The sequence below is a fragment of the Barbus barbus genome, assembly GCF_936440315.1.
Source record: "Barbus barbus genome assembly, chromosome: 22".
Taxonomy (NCBI): domain Eukaryota; kingdom Metazoa; phylum Chordata; class Actinopteri; order Cypriniformes; family Cyprinidae; genus Barbus; species Barbus barbus.
In genome coordinates, this window is record NC_136750.1 from 28,396,175 (window position 1) to 28,414,002 (window position 17,828).

At 36.1% G+C, this 17,828-nt stretch overlaps 1 protein-coding gene across 1 annotated transcript in view; it reads left to right on the plus strand.

Annotated features, from left to right (window-relative positions):
- Positions 1–17,828, plus strand: part of LOC306888130 (rho guanine nucleotide exchange factor 17-like) — an 81,441-nt gene that overhangs the window by 5,002 nt on the left and 58,611 nt on the right. The gene's annotated exons all lie outside the window — the stretch shown is intronic.

The following is a 17,828-nucleotide window of genomic DNA, read 5'->3' on the forward strand; positions in this document are numbered from 1 at the left end:
TTTACTTGCTTCTATGAAAAGTCAGAATATTCTGGCATTCTTAACTGGCATATTTTGAAGGGAATGCTTTATCTCTTTGTGTATTTATATAATGGTTTATCCGTTGTATAGAAAGTTTGAAAAGACTAAAGTAGCCTTCAAAAAAGGCTTGTGTTACCAAACTGATCTTAGGGAGAAATACCTTTCAAATACTTAATATTTAAGAGTGTTGTGCTTGGTAGTGTATGTCCGAGGGCCATGATGTTTTCCAAAGTCTTGCATACTCTCAATGATAGATTAGTTCTCTGTATGGCTTTGGTAAGCCCTCTGTAGCACGGTTGGTCTGTCTCAGACACTGGGTTTGGTCATAGTTTCCCTCAGTCCACCTTTTATGGTGCTGTATTTTCCTGAGATTTTGTCTGTGCCAGCTTGTCCTTTCAGTTTTGTGGTCCACTTAGGACTCTGTTTGGAGCCGCCTGATATTGGCTGATTATATAAAGGGTGCAGATGAGATTGAGTAACATTCTGTTGGCCAAATTCCTTTTTTTCCCCCCTTTTTAATTCTTCTTTTTTCCTTGCAAAGGGTCATTATCAAGTACACATTGGAGAAATGTTTGCATGGCCTTGTCATTCAGCTTGTATTATGCAGTCTAATTTGAGCCCATCATTGACACAGTCTTGGAAACTCGTGCACGCTTTTGACTCTCTTCTCAGGAATTTACACACATGCATTTGTATTCTGGCTAATGAAAACAAAGTGTAAATAGAGCTAAATGTTCCTCTTAAGCTGTTAGCTCCAGGCACATTTCCAGAGACTAATGCCTGCTTTATGACATGTGTAGGGCTGTTTGATGTTTCTTTCGTGGGTTTTTTTCCCTCCTTTCAGTACAGTGTCCAAGGTACTTTTTGGGGCCAGTAGATTGTGTATTCTTTCAACTTATAAGTAGTTCTTTACATGTGTTTGGTGGCATTCTATGTGATTTGGATAATCAGGTAATCACTAACCACAGTAATGGCATTTATTACGTAAAAGTTGAGACCAGGGTAATTATGTTGCCTGTATTACTGTAGTCATTCTTTAGTGAAAGAGGAGCGGGCGGATATCTGACATTAGTGGGTTAATGAATATTGAGGCTTGGAGAAGTTCAGACCATAAACACAGGGTGTTTATACCAGGGGCTGCGACAAGTGTGTGGAGACGGTTTAGCTAAGTATTCCCTGAGGTTGTGACGATCAGAAACAGTACACGCACACACACCCCAAAAAAGAAGGAAAAACACATGCAGTCAGGCTGTGGAGGGGAAAACGCCCTTGGATTGAGCTCTCTGTGAGTAACCTATGAAGATGTCTCAATGCTGCGGTAATGTGAAACGTTCTTGGATGGAGGAGGGTGAACACATTGTGCTCAGCTGTACAAAGACAAGCAAAAGAGCTGTGATAAAAGAACCTAACAAAAGCACAGCCTGCTAAATAACCTCCATGTACAACACAAATGTGTTATATGAGTGTTTGTTCATAATCAAAAAAATGCTGCCACAGTAATGAAAACTTCTGATATTCTCGATTAAACTCCACTTTTTCCTCATTTAAGTTCTACAGTAATGCAACTATGAGAATCTATATGCTCAGTCTTTGCAAGCAGAAATGTGAAGCTTGTATTTTAAAGCACTTGAATTGAATTATTTGATCTGTAAAGTCAACCAAATTCCCAACCATTTTGGGACTACTTTTCTAGGTGGATGCATATCTGGCTATGCATTACTGATGTAATTCAAGTGGCTGGAGTTTGCTCCATCATGTAAATATTAGTTTGTATGACGTTGAAAGATTAGATATAATATTGCACTGATAAAGTCAGTGAGCGATTCTGTCACACTGGACATAACACATATTGTTTCTTGTGTAAACCAGTGCATATTGTAATGATGACCCTGAAGCAATGGCTTGGCCCATAGACTTCCATTGTAAATGCCTAGAAACACAAATTGATGGATAAATTGAAAATATTTTTGTTCTGATCAAACTTTTTCTAGGCTATATCTTTAAAAGGAGAGCGAATGCAGACTTGCTGAAGAGTTTCAGAAGAGATCTCAAAGTCTCAAATTGTGCTGTAAGTCTGCAGTCAAAAGTTAATGATCTCAAATAATCTTATTGGCAATCAACATTCAATTTTTAGCTCTATGACCTCAGCTGGTCTGCAGGTCTTAACTGGTTTATGATGTGTGTTTTTAACAGGAAAGGGAGGGACACTGCTTGCGTGTGTGTGTGTGTTTGAGTGTCTGTTGTGTGTGTGTTATAAGAGTCTCTGCTCCTTTATCAGCGCCAGTGCCGAGTGATCCTGTGCAGACAGGAAGCTAGGGAACAGAAACAGGAAGTTGTTGTGGTTACTAATATGTTTGATGAGCTGCAGAGGCTGGAATGTGCCGCTCTGCTCGAGAGACTGTTTGGAAACAAAGTGCCAGGCGTGAGAGAGCGCGCACACACACACACACACACACACACACACACACACACACACACACACACACACTCCAGACGACTGTGTGCTGTGTTTGCATGACTTGTCAAATCTTTGATGCTGTAACTGCTGCTCAGTGTCTTTAGCAGGATTAAAGGCTCAGCTGGAATGAGGGCATGTGTTTGCTGTCTGCCTGCGATCGGACCATCATCTCAGAGGGGACACAGTCACGTCTGTGTCTTCCCCTCTAACCGAGAGTAATTCCCTGTGTATGTTCACTCAGACGCGTGTGAGTCAGTGTGTTTTAATGCAGCATCTGGATATGTGGGAGATGTTTGTAGATTTTCTCACTCTTTAAACTTGCTTACAGAGTCACTGCTGCTGTTGTGAGTGATTCATCAGTTCGACTGCTGAGGAAAAAAGTGGCTTTACCATGCTGAGCTGGGTTAAGAGGACTGTTGACTAATTTCAGAGGGGTTTTTGACACTTTTCAGCAGATCAGGCTGGATGATCAGCTTGCTAACCATTTTAAACTAGCTATAAGACCAACAAACCATCTTAGGCTGGTTTGAGTTTTTTTTTTTCCAGCAGAGTCTAAAGAAAAATGTTTGTTGAATTTTTTTCAAATTCAAAAAGCAATGATTTTACCCGCCTTAATATTCTGTGTGGGAGGTAAAATATTATTAAAGCGTAATATTAAAGTGTCATTAAAATATTTTCTTGTTACTATTCAAGAAATAGTTTGGAACTGACTTTGTTTTTGCAATTTTGTTTGCTGATACTAGCAGTGCCAAAATTAACGTTGTTGCTAGGGTGTTGCAGGTGGTTGCTAGGTGGTTGTTCAAATCACTACTAAAAGTGAATGTGCATTAACAAACCTAATATGATGTTGTAAAATAATTCATCTTTACTGTTATTAGCATGTGAGTGTTATTCATCAAGTATATAGTATTATATAGTATTTATGAATTATTTTATTTATATATCTTCAGTTTTCATTTTAATTTCACTAGGTTTTTTAGCAATTTTGTTTTTTGCTTTTGTCATTTTTATTATTTTTTTAACTTATTTAGCTTTATTTTTATTTTACTATTCAGTCATTTTAGTACTTATTTAATTTAAGTTTGTTGCCAAGTTTTCATTTTAGTTATTTCAAAGTTGAATTTTTTTTTTATATGTATATTTTACTTTATTTCAACTTTATTTCACTTTATTTTTTATTTAATAATCTGCACTCATCTCTCTCTCTCTCTCTCTCTCTCTCTCACTGTCTGTGTCGCTCTCGCTCTCTCACTGTCTCTCTCTCTCTCTCTCTCTCTCTCTCTCTCATATGCTGGCTGTTGTGTTCATGGCCGTTTTGCAGCAGTGAAGGAAAAGAAGGCCACATTCCTGGTGCCTGTTTAAATGAAAACAACAGGGAACAACTAGAGCCCCCTTTCTCTTCAACTCCATGTTCCTGTGCTCTTTTCCACTCGCTCGCTTCATTTACACTCAATCAGTCTTTTATTTTCTCCCTCTTTGCATTTCCAAGTATCTCTTTTCTTTTTACAGCCCTGCTGTCATCCATTACTCCCTCCTTCCCTCCCTGTCAGCGTACCTGATATCAGGGCTGAATCTCATTTCTGGAAGAACGACAAAAATGACTTCATCCCTCCACAATGTTCCTCAGCTCCTGAGCTGTCTGCAAATGGCTTTCAGAGGAGAATGAGAAATTAACAGGATGAGCAGCTTTAATGGACGGGCAATCCACTTCCCTTCAGAATAGGATAAATGATTATGGAGGTTTAAGGAAGTTTCTACTACTATTTGAAGTGATGTACAATTATTTATATTAAATAATGTCCCCTGACCATTGGCTTGAAGGACCATTTAAATTCCCATATGCTTATTTACTGACCCTTCTGGATCAATCTGATTAATTGTTTATTTGGTAAATATAATTTTATATACTATATTTAGATACTTTGTATCTAGTTTCTAAATTGTTTTCAGCTCAGAAAATTCTCAGTGAAACTGAAATGTTTTTTTTCCCACATACAAATTTCCATGCACTGTACTTTTTGATAATTACCCATAATTCCGGCCCAGCAGAAGCATTCAAACAGAGGTCACGACCCTGGGTTGTGTCAGGTGATCATGGTGACCTGGACTCAGCTTCCTCTGCTATCTGTTATCAGGAATTTTGACTCTGTTCCCTTTAACTTCCATAGTGTGACACATTTATGAGAGAAACTGGATATTCAGTGAAATAATGCTTTGTTTTATCCATTAGAATTTGAATTAGACTACACAGATGCCCACATGTACTTTTCTTTCCTTAATGCATTAACAAATTAAGTTCCTTTTTATTAATTGATTAATCATGATTGAATATTTTATTTTTATATTGCCCATTCTTAACTGTTGGGGTTTGATGCAAACCCATATCCATCATCCGATGAGGCTTATTTGGGTGTTTTCTGCTGTTGGTGGTCTCTGTAAGCATGAGGGCACATGTTTTTAGAGTTAAACTCATGCGTTCTGTCATGAATGATGCATTTATATAGCGCTATCATGCAGGGATCAAATCTCACAGCAGATTAGTGCAAGGGAAACATCAAAGCAGTCAGAGATGTTATTGTGTTGCGTGTCTGTCAGTATGTTATGGAAGCTAAAAAAGGTCATTTAGACTTTTAAACTTCCATTTCTGACTATTTGTTATCAACATAAACTCAAAATGGCAAGATATTAACTTGCCTTTTTGAGAAAAAAGGAAATAAAAATGTTGCAGTTGCCTATTTTATTATTTTGTTCCATGGTAGAAACGAGCTTTCATGGTACGAGGGCTCACAGATCTGGCTGTTTGCATCACAAGTGTGTTTTGCTCCAAGTGTGACACATGCTGAAGAATGCATGTCTTGTTTGTTTCTCAGGTGCTTTTGAATTCCTCGTGTCACCTCCTCCTCATGTGTACACGTTTTTAGAGGTCACTTGTCATTCAGTCGACATTTAACCACTGTAACTTCCAGTAAAACGAAGTTAAGGAGTTTTCCCTCAGGAGCAGACGGAGTGAAATGTTGCTCAGGGTCTCATGCTGATCAAACAGGTGCTTCATCTCAGTATCGCGTGTGTAACCGCAGTCTGAATTCAGATCTGTGTTATTTGAGAATTAGTGGTTACTCTTGCATATCGCATGTTTTGAAAATGTGGTTTAGTGTGCTGTTAACATTTATTATGCTACTTTCTAAAAGACAGTTGATATTCAGGGTTTTTTAGGGCTAAAATTCACTAGTAATATTATTGATTTGATGTCACTAACACTATCAGATGAGAACAAAACTTGAACGGAGTCAAATTTGAATCGCAGCTGATGAATTTTGCAACATCGACACTGTTAATGAAACGATTTGAATCAAAATTAAACTGACTTGAGCTGAATAACAACATTATTGCCTTCAGAAGACCTGAATTGAACTCATTTTGTAATTGAATTTCTTTATTGAACTAAACTAAATCAATGCTGAATAATGACATTGTCTTTTTAGAGCTGAATTTGAAATTCAAAAGTTTGCATCGATTCTTTTATTTTCCATTTTCTAAATGACGCTGCTTTGAAACAGTCTGTTGTATAATGTACTATATAAATAAAGGTGACTTATGTTTTTATGTTGACTAACCTATTTACTTTATATATTTTATTTGGTGTTATGTTATCATTATTAGTATTATATTAAAATGAGTATATACTTATGTCTTATTATAATCAGCAAACTATTACCTTTATCCACTTCTAAAGGATTTTCTGTATATAATGTGAGTGGTTCTTTTACATTTTTCACAATCCAGTCAAACCTGATAGATAGTCAAGTCCCACCAATATTATTTCCCACATTGCGGAAGATAAATGTGTTGCGAATGCTGTTTATGCTGTTATAGCAACAGTATGTGCCCCTCTCCAAACACGCATACACGTTTTCTCTTACTTTTCTATTTATGAAAAGAGACATTTCAAACTACCAGATTCATGTCATTCTCTCGTTCTGTCTGTTTATATGTTTCTCTTTTTTTGTGTGGTCTGCTAAGTGCTCTTGGCTCAAATGTCTCCATGTTTTTCCACATGCAGCTCCTCAGATTGACGTATCCGTGGCGTTTTTCACTCATTCTGATGTATATTTTGCCAACGGTTCTCATTTTTCCTGTCGTTCCATTCTTATGAATAAAATGACACACATTGACGTGTCTCCTAGACGGATCACTCATTTCTTCAACTTGAAAGTACAGATACATCTCAAAAAATTAGAATATCATGAAAAAGGTCAATATTTTTTGTCACTCATTTCAGAAAGTGAAACCCATATATTATATAGATTAATTACACACGGAGTGAAATATTTCAAGCCTTTATTTCTTGAAATTTAATACAGATAATGAAAACCCAAAATTCAGTGTCTCAGAAAATTAGAATTTTACATAAGATCAATTAAAAAAAGGATATTTTAAACATAAATGTCAGGCTTCTGGAAAGTATGTTCATTTACTGTATATGTTCTCAATACTTGGTTGGGCCTCCTTTTGCATGAATTACTGCATCAATTCGGCGTGGCATGGAGGTGATAGTTTGTGGCACTGCTGAGGTGGTATGGAAGCCCAGGTTGCTTTGATAGCGGCCTTCAGGTCATCTGCATTGTTGGGTCTGGTGTCTCTTATCTTCCTCTTGACAATACTCCATAGATTCTCTATGGGGTTCAGGTCAGGCGAATTTGCTGGCCAATCAAGCACAGTAACACCATGGTCATTGAACCAGCTTTTGGTACCTTTGGCAGTGTGAGCAGGTGCCAAGTCCTGCTGGAAAATGAAATCAGCATCTCCATGAAGCTTGTCAGCAGAAGGAAGCATGAAGTGCTCTAAAATTTCCTGGTAGATGGCTGCGTTGACTGTGGACTTCAGAAAACACAGTGGACCAACACCAGCAGATGACATATGGCAGCCCAAATCATCACTGACTGTGGAAACTTCACACTGGACTTCAAGCAACATGGATTCTGTGCCTCTCCACTCTTCCTCCAGACTCTGGGACCTTGATTTCCAAATGAAATGCAAAATTTACTTTCATCTGAAAAGAGGACTTTGGACCACTGAGCAACAGTCCAGTTCTTCTGACGTTCTCTCTGGTTCAGAAGTGGCTTGGTAGCCCTTTTCCTGAAGACGTCTCGGCGTGGTGACTCTTGATGCACTGACTCCAGCTTCAGTCCACTCCTTGTGAAGCTCTCCCAAGTGTTTGAATCCGCTTTGCTTGACAGTATTCTCAAGCTTGCAGTCATCCCTGTTGCTTGTGCACCTTTTTCCGATCCAAATTCTTCCTTCCAGTCAACTTTGCATTTAATATGCTTTGATACAGCACTCTGTAAACCGCCACACCTTTCAGTCATGACCCTCTGTGACTTACCCTCTTTGTGGAGGGCGTCAATGTTCGTCTTTTGGATCATCGCCAAGTCAGCAGTCTTCCCCATTATTGTGGTTTCAAAGAATAAGAGAGATCCTGAATTTATACTGTAGGGATGTCATTTCATGAAACTCAAATGTAAATATTCTATTATATTGATATACTGATTTTTGACTTTCATGAGCTGTAAGCTCTAATCATCAAAACTAAAAAAAAAAATACTTTTGAAATGTTTTACTTTTACATGTAATTAATCTAAAATATATGAATTTTTCACTTTTTGAAATAAGTTACAAGAAAAAATGAACTTTCACGATTTTTTGAGATGTACCTGTATTATGCAAGAATTCTGCCAACTCAAGCAAACATCTTGCCAGTGGAACGCAAAGGTGCGAGTGGGTAAAGTGAAAATTGTGTCATACAAAGCAGAGAATGGACTCGTCGTGAGTGTTTGGTTTTAAGTGGTAGGCTATGGAAGACAGCTTCAGTATGAGAACAGGGTCACAGAATGATGCAGTTCACCCTTTCCCATGGTACATCTGGCACAGCTCCAGTGTTTGTGTGTGTTGATTTGTTTATCTTCCATGTAACCCTTCTGCATCACACTGATTTATGGAGATGAACTCAAGGCATGGAATAGAGGAGAAATGGAGACCATTAGAGAAACAGGAAAAGAAAAGTGCAGTTTTAAGTGCCTTTGATTTTGCCCTGTAATTAGTGGTGCTTGTTTACTGATATGAGCATCATTATTAATATTAGGTTATGGTCATATTTACGATGCTTGCCAAAATTCAGCCATTGCAATAGGAATCTGCATGACTGTGAGTTTTAGATAGCAGAATTCACTCGTGTTCATTTTGGTCACATTTGCCTGCTTAGTTTGAAAGTGACTTTGCTATGAATTAAACACAATGCTATATATTGCAATGCTAAGGATAATAGACAATGTTTGACAACGTTTTTTTTTACAGTGGAAATTAGTTTTATTATTATTAAAATAATATTTTCTTTTATATTTTGACTTTCTATTATAAAATAATTAAAATATTCTATAATTAAAAATACAAATTGTTTATATTATGTACTGTATATGCAATTAATATTTTCTACATTTTTTGTTTTTATTTGCAATTTACATATCTCCTGTTTTATTGTGTGGCAGGTGAAAATCATCCAGTAACTAAGTAAAGTAACAGCTCTCCTCAACAAGCCTCATGGTTTAAGGTATCATTTCTGTCCGTAGCACAAACGAAGAGCATGCCACAATTTAATGGGTTAGAGGTTTAGAACAAATCCCCAATCTGAAGTGCAAGCACTAATAATAGTGATGTTTGCTTTAACAAGCGCCACTAATTATTATCGTTATGCCATTATATCAGCTTTCTTCTTTCTTTGTCCCTGGTGTTTTTGTGCACTGTCAGTTATAACTTTTCTTTCTCTGTCTCTCATTATGATGGTACCACCCTCTGTAATTACAGTCCTCTGTTTGCTTATGCGGGAGAGAATGGTTTATCCTCATTCTGGGGTTCCCTAAAGAATCACTGCTGCCCGTCTAACATTTTATATTGCTTTATTTTATGTCACTGGACTCCTGCATGTGCGGTTATTAAAAAGCATATTTGTCTGTCATCTTGGGCATCGGAGACCAAAGACATGATTTATGACTGTAGCATTGGATGTTTATGTATTTCAATCCGCTATCTCCTCTATGTTGTGGTTCTCTTCTCTTATTATAAACCCAGAATGCCACAGCTGTCCGTTTGATGTGGGTAAGACATCCATATTTCATTTTATTTCACTCTGGATCCGTGTTCTCCACAAGTTTGGGCAGCATGGAAAAGAACCGCCTCTTTTGCATAAATTCTATTTAGAATATCACAAATGTCTTTGTGGAATCTTCAGGAATAGAACAGTGTTTTTTGTTTTAGTAACTGAGGTACAGTTTACATTAATACATTTTTGCTTTTAATCTGATGTAATTTGGGAATCTGACCTTTATTATAAATTAAAAGTAGTGCGCAGGATAAACATGACGGGTACTTCATCAGATTATCATGTGCCTTTGTGAGTAAGTTTTTTTATTTTATTTTTTTAACATTATAACATTTATAATGTTACAAAAGATTTATGTTTCATTTGAACTTTTTATTAATCTAATAATCCATCCACAAAAAATATGAAGCAGCACAAATGTTTTCGTTTTATTGAAAATAAATGTTAAGAAATGAAAGAAATTATGTTTCTTGAGCAGCAAATCAGCATATTAGTATGATTTCTGAAGGATCATGTGACAATGAAGACTGGAATAATGATGCTGAAAATTTTGCTTTTTATACATTTTAAAATGTTCAAATGGAACAGTTACTATTTTTTTTTTAATCAAATAAATGCAGCCTTTTTAAGCAAACCTTTAGAAAATCTTACCAACCCCTAAATTTTGAAAAGTACTGTTTATATATTATATGTCTGTAAATGAATGGCATGGTACAATAAAACCAATCCTCGTCCTTCAAGTGTTTCCTCATTGGCGTCCGAACCCACTTGCTATCCCTCACGGACAATGCGTGTACTGTAACGGGCCGGGGCATAGCTGAGCGTGTGGGCTCCGGGGCCTTCGTAATGTGGGTGGACCGGAGTGGCGGTCACTCTCTGACTGATGCGTTCACATGCATACTGACTCGGACTTGGCAGGACAACATGGGCACAGCTCAAGATCAAACCCGTAAACAGTGTGCCAGTTTCAAGAAGAACGATAGAGACTTCTGCGCTCGCTCACTCTCGCTCTTTGTTCGGGTTTAATGGCGTCGGTGAGGCGGTTTGGAGGGGCTTCACGTTTCTGCGGTGATGGCAGGAAGGACTCCAAGTCCCGCCTCCAGGAAGAACGTTCTGGAACAGGGCAAAGACTTCAGCAATCAGGCAGGCTTTTCTCTTGATTTGCATGAGAACATTGGTTGTTGGGGGTATTATTATTTGTTATACATTTTTATTTATTATTATTATTTTAGCCTTAATGTTATCTTTTGGGAAACTAGTGCTTGTCAGCGTTAATTTGGCTGATTGCTATCAGCCAATGGTGCGACTTTGAGGTGGGACTACATGTTTGAATGACCAATGGACGTTGGAGGAGGTGTTTAGGGAACAGAAATAATTTTTGCAGTTTTGTTTGAGATTGCTTCTCTTTTAATGTTGCTTAATAAAATAGTTCAGCCAGAAATGATAATTTGCTGAAATTTTACTCACCCTCGGGCCATCTAAGATGTAGATGAGTTTGTTTCTTCATCAGATTTGTAGAAATGTTGCATTCCATCACTTGCTCACCAATGGATGCTCTGCAGTGAATGGGTGCCGTCAGAATGAGAGTCCAAACAGCTGATAAATTTTAGCCTACATTTTAAACAAATTTTATTTTTGGGTGTACCGTTTCTTTAAGTTGAATGTATTCTCATCTTGCCTTCCTGTAAATGTTTGATCTCATGAGATAACCATCAAGCTAGTAGTTTTGTTGTTACCTCCAAGTAGTTACCTGACCACTTCTCACACAAAGTAGGTTACACAGTCTACATTCAGCAGGCCATAATAGCAGGAGTCACTGCAGGGATAACGTCAGGCGCTAGGAACTTAAGCATTATTTGACTCGAACGTAACACTTCAGGAACTGTTAATGTTGCTGCGGTATAATTATCTGTGTTTGGGTTTCACGCTGCGTTAAGGGTGGTCCGGAACTGAATTTGAGCAGCTTTTCAAAGTAATGTTTGACAGTCCTGAAATAGCTATTCGGTTTGTTTTTCCTTTTTCAGTCTCTGCTCTTTCTCCAATATAAGAACCTTAATATAGACAAAGAACGCCAGCAAAGATGTTTCTAAATCAGACATGCACACTGGATTTGATGCTTGGCGAAGGCAGGCAGAGACTGGGTCAGTGCCAGGACCCCTCGCCACATTGCATCCAGTTAGTATCGCAAAAATATTTCACTTCAAAATCAGAAAATATTTAGTTAGATATTAGATTTTTTTTTTTTTTTTTTATTATTGCTTTTTTAAAATTTAGCATACACATTAGATTGAAATGTATATAAATGTATGAGGGATAGTATGTATTTGATTTATTGTAATTATTCAAAAAATATATATATATTTAATAAATTATTTTAAAATATATAATTATTTAAAACAATAAGCATTACATTTAAATTAATATTAACATTAATTAATTTTATTTTTTATTTTTTTTATTGAATTAAGCAAATTTTACCAATTATTCTTAGTTCTGAGCACATTTGATCCTTTTTACTGTAATGCAGTATTTTTATTGTATTAAAAATTATATTACAAATGACAAATTCAAGAAAATTCTATCACAAATAATTTCAGTAATATTTATTTTTTATATATACTAATGTTGAGTTTTATTTGCATTTTGCATGGCAGTTGGCTGAAAAATTTATTGTCATAAAAATAATGTCATAAAGCACAAAATCTTAACTTTCCTATTTCTTATTTTTAATTTTAGGGTGGAAAATGACCTTTACAGGTTTATAATTTCACCCGATAGTGTAAAGAATGCTTAAGTTTTCATGTGGAGTTTATATGCGTTGGCAAAATCGTAGATCGTCTTTAAACATTTGTGAGTGTGCATGTCGAGAGAGGTGAGCCGTATGTCCTCTGGCTGGACTCTCGGGGTCCCACGTCTTCAGCACGACCCACGGATCAGCCTTCATCAATCATAATAGCCCTAATTACCCTCCTAATGATGATTGTGATAATGGTAATGACCGCTGATTCCAGAGCCTTCGGAACGCAGGAGAGGAAACCGAGGAAGACAGGCAGTCGGAAGCCACTTGCGAATGTTTCGCACAAAGAGAAAACGGCACAGAAGAGATGACTGCTGGAGGACACCGGCTAAATCATGCCATTATGTTGAGATTGACCTCCTATGAATGAGGAGTCTGTGCCCGTATGGGCAGGTAATAGAAGCCTGAGTTTGGGATTGCAGGCTGTGCGTGTGTGTGTGTGTGTGTGTGTGTGTGTGTGTGTGTGTGTATCAAATAACTTCAGAGTTACTCAGGGTTCATCCCACAGGAGGATTTTATAGCTATACATATCTCACGAGACTTCATGCAGCTCTCAGTTATGCTTTATTGTAGTATTAACTTTATTTGCCATGTTTGTTACTATACAGTAAGAGAATTGAACTAAAAAGTGAATGCAGAAAGCAGATTTTAAAGATGTTAAGTTCATTTTGAAATCTCTGAGAAACTCTAGAGAAGAAACTATGAGAAGTGTCTCAAATTTGTTCTCCATTTCTGTGCAGTTGTACTGGTTTTTCCTTACACCAGCTCTTGATTTTCTCTCTGTCTTTTCTTCTACAGAAATGGTTAATAAATAAATAAACTAAATTTAACATTAAGCCTATTTTTGGATTTTTTTATTGTAAGCATTTATCATCTATTTTTACTACCATCTTCCACTAGATTCTTATCTTTGTAATATGCTATTTTTATTGCATTTCAGTGAAAAAATACTGTAACAGTTATTCTATTTATTATAATAATATTTGAATACTTTGCAAGTATTTAAGTAATATTTCATTGTTTTTTGTTTTTTTTTGCGATAATGATAATGAGTCTTTTTTTACTTAAGAATTGGGAGAATGTGTAATTAATTTTCATAAAATGATGTCATAATGTTATTTTAGTATCATTGAGATACTAATATAGTGTTTATTAATATTTTGAATGAGTTTTTATTTTTATATTTTCCTTTTTCATTTTAATTAAAGTTTTAGTATTTCTTGTCATTTAAAAAAAAAAAAAAAAAAAAAAATATATATATATATATATATATATATATATATATATATATATATATATATATATATATATATATATATATATATATATATATATATTTGTCTGTGTAGTTTTTAATTTAATTTTTTTTATTTTATTTAAGTTTTGGTTTTAAGTACATCAAGTTGAACTAAACAAAAAAATAAAAGTTTTTTAAAAAGTCTATTTTGTTTTAAGTAAAGGAATTCTTTTTTTATTTGAATTACATTTTTATTTTATTTTAGGTGACTATAATAGCCCTGCTCACGATGTACAAAATCCTAATGCTCCTATTTTTTATTTTGGATTTTGGGCTGGAAAATGACCTTGACCTGTTCTCGAAAGTTTTAGAGATTCTTTTCTTCTTTATAAATAGTAGAACAGACACAGCTGCAATAACAGAGTTTTCTCTCTTTTTTGCAGCTGCTTTTTTGTTTTTTCTTTTAATTTTCTCTCCCTTTACACGTCTTAAAGTGATCACTCTTGACATATTTAAAGCTTGTGAGTTTCAGTCTCCTGTTGGGCTGTGTAAGAAAGCTCAACGTCAAGTCCATTCTCTGGTACATGTCGCAGAGGAGCCCAAATTTAGTCTCTGGCTCAGGGAATGAAAATGAATGACTGTCTCGTCACAGTTTAACCTTTTGCTCAGACGCTTGTTCGACTGTTTTTCTGGAAACATGCTGATGGAATATTAGATGACATCAGCATGAAGCTCTTCAAGTTGTAACAGGAGACGAGATTATTAGCCATTAAATTTCAGGGACACTTGAACACAACTTAAACGAGGCATTTTTATTGTCATTTTTCTGCAGCTGAGTCTTTGTTTTATAGCTTTTGATTGGCAGGACGCCATGTACGATATGGACCGTGACCCTCTTTTGTATCTCTATAGTAGATGACAGCTAAGTTTAGATGAAATCTGTGTTTTGTACATTCTTGGAAACCTCTTTCTGTGGAACTTGTGTATGAATAGGAAGTTGTTGAGTTTGGCGCAGGCCAAGTTACTGCCACCAGCAGCCTCAGCCTCGTCCTCCCCCTCATCGCAGGAACTATCCCGTCCGTTTATCTCCACCTATTTTTATCCTTCGGGCCTGTTGTGTCGTCAGGCGTACATCTGGTTCTCATTCGTAGTTCTCATTCCATAAAAGACAAAGTTGCATTTAGCGAAGAGAGAGCAATACTGCAATAATATCTTCCTCCCACTCTCTCCTCGCTGTCTTTTTCTCACAGGGCGACTGTTACTTTAGCTTTCTCTGATTTGAAAGTCTGTTGACAGGACTGATATACTAGTTACAGGAATGCTAACTTGTCACCTTTTGGTGAAAATCATCATTTTGAATCCAAAATATGTTAATTTGTGGCTTTTGTTACATATGAGATTTGGTCACTTATAACGTGGATTTGAAAAGGCAACATGTGTTAAACATCTTCCCAAATTTGCAATGAAAGTCATTTATAAATTTGTTGTTGAAGCTTTCAGATGACCCTGTGGTTTTCCGCCAAAATAAAAGCTCTGTGGTTTCACGTTTAAAAGCAAAAAATGAAGACAGCCAAGAATATTAGTATTGTATTTTAATTTTATTAATGCATATTAATAATACACTTTTATATATACATGAAAGAGTAAACGAGTATAATAGTATTAATACTATAGTAATATATTTCTTTAATTTATAAGATAAAATGCTAGAAGTAGTAGTAACAATAATAATCATTCCTAAATTTGTTTTCAACAAAAGAAAAGCTTTAAGGACTTCCTGCAGTTTTCCACCAAATTAAAAACTCTATTGTTTCAAATTTACTGTTCTCTCAAAAATAAATAATAATAAATTATTGTTGTTGTTGTTGTTGATGATATTACCATTAGTAGTAGTAGCAGTAGTAGTAGTAGTAGTAATAATAATAATAATAATAATAATAATAATAATAATAATTAATTATTAGTAGGAATAATAATAGAAAAATAACTAGTATTTTATTTTACAGTACAATTGTATTAGTACTCTTGGATTCATTCTATAATGTCATAAAATATTTAAATAATAATTATGTTGTTGTCATATAGTAATAATATGTATTGTTGTTGCTATATATCATTATTTTATATTTTTAAAAGAGTGAATTTTTCTCCTTTATCCTTAAGCTTAAATTGATTTAAATCCACTTTTTAAAACAGATATATTAAAAAAAATCTTCCTGGGGGCTAAGACCTATTTTATCTTCTACAGAAGAAAGCAGGTCATACTGGTTTGGAAAGACATAAAGATGAGTAAATGACGACACGCTTTTAATTTCGGGTGAACTATCCCTGTAAGGTCTGTTTATTGCTCAAACCAAACTCAAGCACCACAGAAGTGGCTCTAGAATGAAATGTTTTCACATGAACACGGTTGCAGGGCATAATTTGACTCTTTGAAATGTTGACTCGCTTCTCCTGACCGCAGTGACACGAGTTGCCTAAAATCCCTGCTTTCATAATGCTATAGATTGTGTCGGAGCACGCTACAATCACCTGACCCAGTATATGTGTGTGTTGGCTGGATTCAGCTCACTGTCTGTATTACTGCTCGCGGTCAGTCAGCAGGCCCTGACCCTCCTAAACCTTTGACCTCTCACCCCTTTATGATTATCGCAGGTAGAGGTATTTACACCTCCGAGTTTGAGAGGTGAGGAGATACAAGTGACAAACAGAATCAGTGAACTAGTGCCCCTTGACCTCTGACCTCCTGGTACCCCAAATAGAGCAGAAATCTGTCAATATTGACATTTATATATATTTGTTTGTTAGTGTTTAACTGTATATGCAGTTTCACATGTGCTTTAATGGCCTTTACAGTTTCTGCTCTGTTGTGGAAGAACAGAGCAGAAACGGAATCGGTCATATCCCACACACACACACACCCTGGTTGGACCTTCCATATAAACTGGGTCAATAATTGGATCCATTCAGCAGGTTGAGTGGAGGTCATTGGGCTAATACTGTGACCCTGAGCTGTCTTTCTCTCTCGTTGTGTTGTGCTTTTTCCTTAAATGTAGCCTGACAAGTTGGGAAACTGTCTTAAAGGAAAAAGATTAGTAATATTGTTAACTTCACTGTTCAAAAGTTTGGGGTTGGATTTTTTTTTTTTCAACTGTGGAACAGTAGTACAAAACAAAGTAGCTGTACAAATTTAGAACCCATCCCAACCCATCTCACCCCCTGGTAGACTTACCGGTGGAGCGAGAGGAATCATGGAAGAAAAGAAATGAATACGTGGGAGAACATTCATTTTAATCACCGATATATGGGGTTGAAAAGAAGTAGGAAGACGAGACCAATTTTCCAAATCTGAGGATACTTTCGCTAAAATACCATACTATTACTATTTCCTGCAGGGAAGGAGAAACATCTATCCCCAAGTACTTAAAATTTTGAACCAATGGAATAGATATAGAAAGGGTCATGGAATCAATTTTAGAACTGAGGGGAAGTAAACATAACTTACTCCAATTAATTTTAAACCCAGAGAGAGATCCAAAATGGTCAAATAAATTCAGCACATGAGGAATAGAATGTGACGGCTTCTCCAAAAACAATAAGACATCATCGGCAAATAAAGAAATATGATGATGAGTATTCCGTTTATTTATGGGAGAAAGTTTCAGATTGTCGGACCGCTTGAGCTAAGGGTTCCAAGGATAGGGCGAATAACAGAGGAGACAGCGGGTAACCCTGACGAGTACCTCGATGTATAAAGAATGGGTTAGAGCGAACAGCACCTGTGAGAACAGTGGCTGCTGGATTGGCATACAGAACTTTTATCATATTTATGAAACTCCATCCTAGACCCAGATGCTGTAGAACCGCCCATAAATAGTTCCATTCGAAAGCTTACATCGCATCTAGAGATAATACTGTGCAAGGAGAGAACAATCTATTATTTGAATTAATAATATGATGTATAACCTGCGTAAGTTATCTGAAGCTGAGCAAGATTTAATATATCCTGTTTGGTCATGATGAACTAGCCTATTCATAAATTTCTCTAGACGACGAGATAATACTTTAGCATATAATTTAACATCAGTCCCTATCAAAGAAAGTGGCCGGTAACTAGAACAGGAAGTCAGATCTTCATCTTTTTTTAACAAGTGAGAAGTAA